Source organism: Corylus avellana, chromosome 2 (assembly GCF_965113065.1).
Source record: "Corylus avellana chromosome 2, dhCorAvel1.hap1.2, whole genome shotgun sequence".
In the NCBI taxonomy this organism is placed as follows: domain Eukaryota; kingdom Viridiplantae; phylum Streptophyta; class Magnoliopsida; order Fagales; family Betulaceae; genus Corylus; species Corylus avellana.
This window is the reverse complement of record NC_142491.1, coordinates 23543502-23551287: the sequence shown is the minus strand read 5'-3', so window position 1 is coordinate 23551287 and position 7786 is coordinate 23543502.

The window sequence follows — 7786 nt, the reverse complement described above, 5'->3', positions numbered from 1 at the left end:
GGTTCGTTAGTGACGGATATGGGTTCCGCAGGACTGGGTTGCTTCCGCGAACGGTAGACCGTGGTGTTGCGGGTCTGCAGGCATATCGACGACTGCAAAGGTGTGGCGATCTGCCACTGAGATGAAGCCTGTAGCGTCTCTGGGCAGCGTCGGTAGCAGCGCTGGCGAGATAGGATAGAAGATATATATATATATATATATATATATATATATATATATATATATATATAGATAAACTCAAAAAAAATCAAGTAATTGAAATCAATCTAAAAAATAAGAAATATAAAGGAAAATTGTAATCTAAGATCTAACAATTGGCGTTAAGCCTGTTTACTCTGATACCATATAGAAGAATATTGTTTTTGTGTTTTCTGCAGGAGTTTCTGTTTGAGCAAAGGTCCTTTGTCATTATCTTTATCACAATCAGTTGTTTGTGATTTATCTGTTCCAATAGTCTCTTCAATCATAGATTTGATCGTTTTCTTTAGCCAAGGCGTGTTTTCTGAAGGGATGTCTACGATGCCGTGCTTCTCCACTACTGCTTGTTGGGGTTTTTGTTTTTGTTTTTTGTTGTTGTTGTTGTTGTTTGTTTGTTGTTGTTGTTGTTGTTGTTTTATTTTATGGTCCTAGTCGTTGGGCTGAGGACGTGAATAATGCTTCTGGCTTTCGAGTCGAGAGGGGAATGGTTTAGGTGTGAGTATTTTGCTCATACCTGGAAAATCGCTTCCTGTGCTCCCGGAAGGAGTCTGCATTAGTAGATCTATTCTATAATCTGAAGATTGGGCTGGGATAGCGGATGTTTGACGTTATAGATTGGTTTTTCATTGTAAGATCTGTTATATTTTTGATTTTTTGACGTGTAATCTTTTAGCTTCGGCTATGATCTTGCAAAACTGTATGTTCTGTTATTGTAAGAGCTTTTATGCTCTTGACCACTATTAATTAAATCAGATTGATTTTCCCAAATATATATATATACACTTAACAGCTATAGCTAGCTAGATAGGCTCGAAGCTTGCTAATTATTTCAACTAACATATACATGTACCCTAGCTAGCTATATATATGTGAAAGGTCTAATTAAACAAGTAGGATTAATTTCGAAGTAAAAATAATCAATGCACGTGAAGTTTTCGTATATTGTGAAAGGCCTTAATATATATAAATTATAAGCCTATAATTCAAACACATTAAATTTTATGATTTTTATAACATTTTAATGGGTTTTAATATATATATATATATATATATATATATATATATATATATATATATGATACCAGGAAGGGACTTGCAGAACGAGTTGACATAAGCGGAAGAATTAAAGTCATAGTGATGAATTTAAACACAGACTGCTTGTAAGATTCTTGGCTGAATATGAATAGAATATTTAGAAGGATACACAAAGATATAAACATAAATATGAATATGAAATGTCGAAGATACTTCAATTGGAACTATAAATTCAAGAATATACATAATGAAAAAAAGATATATGAAAATAAGTACTTACGAAAATATGATACTGTAAAATTATCTTGAAGAAGTTTTCATTGAATGAAACATTCTGTAATACATGAATGAAACTCTGACATACATATTTTTGAGATTTCACTGATGATCAAAGAGGGAGAAGAGAAAAGACTATTTTCAAGTTCAGAAGAACTGAATTCCTATTACATGAGCGGAGGATGCTATAAATAGAAAGATAAAAAGTTGAATACTGTAGATGAACAGTGATTTGTCGGGATGAACAGTGATGAATAGTGCTGTGAACAATGCTGGCTGACATGAACAATGATGAACAGTGCTGTACAGTAATGGCCGACAAACAGTAATGACCACCAAAACAGTGATGAACAGTGCTTGTTATATTTGAGAACATTGATGAACAGTGTTTGCTATATTTGGGCTTTTCAAACTTCAATCTTCACCAAGTTCATAAGGGTCTTGGGCTTCATGGTAAAGAGGCTGTACTTAGTTTGTTGAAGAGGAGGACGAAGCTGAGCTTTGTTCTCCTTGGTCCTCAATCCCTTCAGCTTTAAGGAGAAGGCTTCTACAAAGATCCTTGAAGTCTTCTTTACATTGGACTTGGGCCAGGGCTACTGCAATTTATGTCTGTAAATGTGATCTATTTGCCAGGAATTGGCTTTAACTTGTGAAGGATGGAAATTCTCTTTGTATTGAGGAAAGTATTTTCTGAATGTTGAATTTGTCCCACCAGCAAACATATCTATTTCTTTTGCAAATTCCTTGATCAATGGCATAATCCTACTTGAAGAGCCAGAGGATTTTATATTTCTTTGCCATATGGAGCAAGGGGGGAAATTGACTTTTTGCTTTATTAACTTTGTCGACTGTAGAAAACTGCTTTAATGCATCTGCAAGCTCTAGGGGTAAAATCTCAGGAGTAATCCCATGACTTTGCCACCATCTGTTGAACCATAAAGGGAGCTGACTGCTAAAGTTGTTATCAAAACAAAGATACCAGTAGTGGCTGTTATTATTGTTTTGATAAAGAAATACTTTTGACCATGCTTCAATGTAATCATAGTAGCTGTATTGAACTTGGTGGCCCTGTAGGACTTTGAGATCAGATGGGTGGTTACCCCATTCTTTTGCTGAAATGATCTTTGTGATATACATTTTATCAAAGATTATTCTTTTCTGCTCCTTATCAAATATGTTTAGGACAGAGTCTTTGGTAATTGATGTTGTTTGGAGTAAAATGTCTCTGTAGAAATTGATGGATTTAGATGGGTGAAATGGAATGAAATTCCATTTAGGAGGGAAATAATTCTTTACAAGATCCAAAGGATTCTTGATGTGACGCTGGTCATGTTCTACAAAGAACAAGTTTTCTGTATAGGTTTTTTGGACAAACCTAGATCTATTGATATGGGTAATTGGTTGTTGGTATAGAATTTTTGCTGCTGTATGAATTTTGAAGAGTTCTGTTGGGTAGGAATAATGGTTGTTGTAAGACATTCTACCAACTGGTAAGGATCCGGATGGCTTGGAGATGCTAAAGTTGATGATTAGGTCTTGGAGAACCAAGAACCTAATACTTGTTCAACATGTTAATGGGTGAACATGTGTCGTAGGGGTTTACATTTCCTGGTCTAAGGACTGTCGTTGTGACTTGATGAAAGGTGTTTTATTTTTGTTTTTACTTGATTGTGGCTTTTCAGCCATCTTTTCCCTGCAAAAATTCATGAGTGAAGAAATCAGGTATAGAATTTTGATCTCTTTTTGATCTAAATTGTTTACAACAATATTTAGATGGTACTGTTAGGCTAAGTTTTGATAGACCAAAACTCAACAAACCACCCTTTATGATAAAAGAAATAGCTTTCCAGGATACACCAACAAGCCGTAGAAATTCTGCCTCTTCCTCCATTTATACTGAACCTTTAAGAAGAGATAAAAATTTAAAGTTAAAAGGTATAAAGGTAGAATCACAAATAAGATCCCCATGTTATACAGCTAATCAAGAAAATTTTGAAGAAGAAGGACAAAATTCTCCAACACAAACAGATATAGAAGAACCTCATTTACACCCATAATTAATGACTATAAGTAAAACATTTATTTTAAACCTCCAACCCTTGATAAAAAACTACAATTCTATCAAGAATCCAGTAAAAAGAGAAAAATATAAGTTAAAATATACAAAAGAACAAAAAATAAAAATTTTTGCAAAATGAGAAAAATGTATGAATGAACATAAGTTACATATAAATTTTTTTGCATTGATCAAAATTTATGAAAACCAAAAATTAAAAATGTTAACTCAGTGGGAAAAAGAAGATAAAACTATAACAAAAGCAAGTCACCCTCCAAAAGAACCGATCTTTGTAAACTTTAAAGGATCAAAAATTTTAGCCTCTCCTTTTAAAACTTCCAAAGATGAAGAAATAAAAAAATTATACAAACCAAAGCCTTATAACCAATGGAAAACAATTAGACAGAATAGAAAACAAAATTAAAATAACTGCACCCCCAACTAAAACTCAAACTGAAAAGAAAAGACCTCATTACGAACAACCCCTTTTAAAAATTTCACAACCCAAAACGTTAAATCTAAAAAATAAAGAAGAAACCTGTCTTGTAAAGGTCAATAACATGCTAAAAACCCTTGAAAATGTCAAAAATGAAGCCTCGACCTCTAAAACTGTCCAAGTCATTAAAAAAGATAAACAAATAATCACATATGAAACAACAAGTGAAACACAAAGTTCAGAATCTGAACAAACTACAAATCATGTAATACAACAAATTGAATAATAATTCAATGAATTCCAAGTTAATAGAATCATTAGACCAACTACTAATACCCACAATTGGTATTCTAGGCCTACACCACCAGACATTCAATATGAAGAAAGAAATGTTTTTACCCAATTTTCAGTCTCTTTTGATAAGATCTATGAATGGAATCTTGATGGTTTATCTGAACAAGAAATTTTGAATAAACTACAGCACATGTCAATGGTTACTAATAATTACCTTATAAATCCGGAAAAAACTAATTCAGAAATTGTAGATATTTTAACCTCAGGATTTACAGGAACTTTAAAAGCTTGGTGGGAAAAATACTTAACTGAAGCAAATTGTAGTGAAATAAAATATGTAGTTCAAAAAGATGAAGAAGGAATTCCAATTTATGATGAAGCACATAATAGAGGAATCCCTGATAGAATTAATGTTTTAATTTACACCATAATAAAACATTTTATAGAAATCCCTAGTAATGTTACATCCAGAATTCATGACCAACTAAGTAACCTTAGGTGTCCAACCTTAAGTGATTTTAGATGGTATAAAGATGTTTTTATATCAAGAGTAATGTTAAGTGATGATTGGAAAAATGCTTTCTGGAAAGAGAAATTTATCAATGGTCTACCAAACCTATTTACCTATAAAATTTGTGAAGAATTAAGAAATAAAACTGGAATTATAGAATACAATAATCTCACCTACGAAGACATCATAAGTACAATAAGTAAAATAAGATTAAAAATGTGTATAGATATGAAGATAAATAAAAACTTGAACAAAGAAAAAAGAGAAGCAAAATATGAGATGAAAAATTTTTGTGAACAATATGGTTTACCTCCTACACGACCCTCTAGAAGGAAACATAAGGATAAATATATAAAAACTATAAAACATTATAAAAAGAGTTACAGGAAAAACAAAAACTTTGAATCAAATGAATATTACAAGAAAAATAAAACAGCAAGAAAATATTACAAAAAATCTAAAAATGAAAAATATGACAAAAAGAAAGTAAAATGCTTCAAATGTGGAAAGACAGGCCATTACAAAAATGAGTGCAAAGTAAAAGATAAAATCAACCAATTGAAAATTTCCAATAAAGAGAAAGAAGACTTGTATAGAATCCTCGAACTCAGAAATTCAGATTCTAGTGAGAATGAGGACGAAATTTTTAACACCTCAACAGATTATAAGTCAAGTCAAAATTCTAGTAATTCAGAAATAGAACTAGGTTGTAAAGATTCATGTCGTAAAACAAAACTTAAGATAAATGTATTAATTAAACATGAAGAAATGCTAATCGATTTAATAGAATGTATAGAAAACCTAGAAACTAAAGCCAAATACCTTAACAAATTCAAGAGTAATTTAATAAAAAATGAAACAAAAAATGGACCAACAAAAATTACAAAACCACAAATTTGTATTGATAAAATCCTCAGCAGATTTAAATCAAAACAAAGGGAAGTAACCATCCAAGACTTACAGCATGAAGTCAATCAGATCAAAATATAAATAAAAGATTTAAAAGCCAAAAACAAAGAGTTAGAACAAGAAGTAATGATTTTAAAGATTAATAAAAAATTTTCTGAACAGAGTCAATCTTCAACTAAAAGTTTAATCTTCAAAGAAACTACAGATGAAAAATACTTAAACATAATTGACAGAAGCCTTTTTCAAAAATGAAACTCTAGATTCACAATCATTATTAACAACGAGTTCGAGTTTGAAGTTATAGCTTTGATAGATTCAGGTGTAGATTTAAATTGTATCTAAGAGGGAATGATACCTACTAAATATTATTCAAAAACTACAGAACATTTATTATCAGCCAATGGCAGTAAAATGCAGATAGATTACAAGTTGTCTAAAGCACACGTTTGTCAAGATAATGTTTTTTTCAAAACTTCATTTATCTTAATAAAAAATATGCCTGATTCAAAGGTCATACTAGGAAATCCCCTTTTATGTCTTTTGTATCATTTTACTACAGATCACAAAGGAATTACCACAGAAGTCTTAGGAGAAAAAGTAAAATTTAAATTTTTTATAAAATTTCCTGGCTCTTCAAGTGGGATTATGTCATTGATCAAGAAATTTGCAAAACAGATATGTCTGCTGGTGGGACAAATTCAACATTCATAAAATACTTTCCTCAATACAGAGAGAATTCCCATCCTTCACAACTCAAAGCCAATTCCTGGCAAATATATCACATTTACAGACAGAAATTGCAACAGCCACGGCCCAAGTCCAATGTAAAGAAGACCTCAAGGATCTTTGCAGAAGCCTTCTCCTTAAAGCTGAAGGGATTGAGTATTATATATATATATATATATATATCTCTTATGGAAACAATAAAATTAATTACAATAATCATTATACACATAGAGATTAAATTTTGTTATTAATTATTAATTGTGATGGACATGAATTTTCTCCAAACCGGTATGGAGGAAATCTAGATTAAATTTGATGTGCATTTTAAATGTTTATAAACACTTAGCACTATTTTATATGGGTTGGAAGATATTTCCTCCATACTAGTTTGGAGGAAATTTCTGCATGTCCAATTGTTATTAATCGTTAATTTTTATTAAAACTTTTTTTATCAAATTTTTGTTATTAATTGTTAATCATTATTTTGTTATTAATTTTTATTAATCGTTAATTTTTTTTTTAAATACATAATTATTATTATTATTTTTTAACGTGTGAAACAATGGCACGTCAATAAATATTCACGTGTCAAAATGACACGTCAATATTTATTGACGTTGCGGAATGGCATGTCAATAATTTATTGACGTGTTAAATTAACACATAAATATTTATTGACGTGCTATTTTGACACGTCAATAAATATTGACGTGTCATTTTGACACGTCAATATTTATTGACGTGTGATAGTTTACCACGTCACTATATTAAATTATTTAAATATAATTTTAAAAAATTAAATTGAATTTAAATTTAGCAACGTGGCAATATTTGACACGTTGCTATTTCTTGACCTGTGGAATGTGACACGTCACTAAATATTGACATGGCAAAATGTGGGTTACTATTTGCCACGTGAAAAACATACCCTTTTTTGTAGTGTATATATACTGAGAACCGAAAGATAAGCAGAAAGAAGGAATTTTGGAGAAGAAATTAGTTGAAAGGAGAAGGAGAAATGAAAGAAATTAAGGAAGAGATCTCTTCTAGAAGAGGAAAAGAAAAAGAAAGGAAAAAAAATGACAAAACAAACCCCATCAAACTTATTTGAAAAAAAAAGGCCATGGACACACGCAGGAGGAGAAAGAAAAAGAGGAGGGAAAAGGACAAAAAAAGAAAAAGGGGTCCAGTTGGGCTCGCACCTTCTCAATGAGGTTTCTTGACGTGTCCACAGTGGACACGTCAAGAAATTATTGACGTGTCACATGTGACACGTCAAGAAAGTCATCATATAATGAAAGCATTGCATAATTTTTATTATTAATTAATAACCATATATATTTTG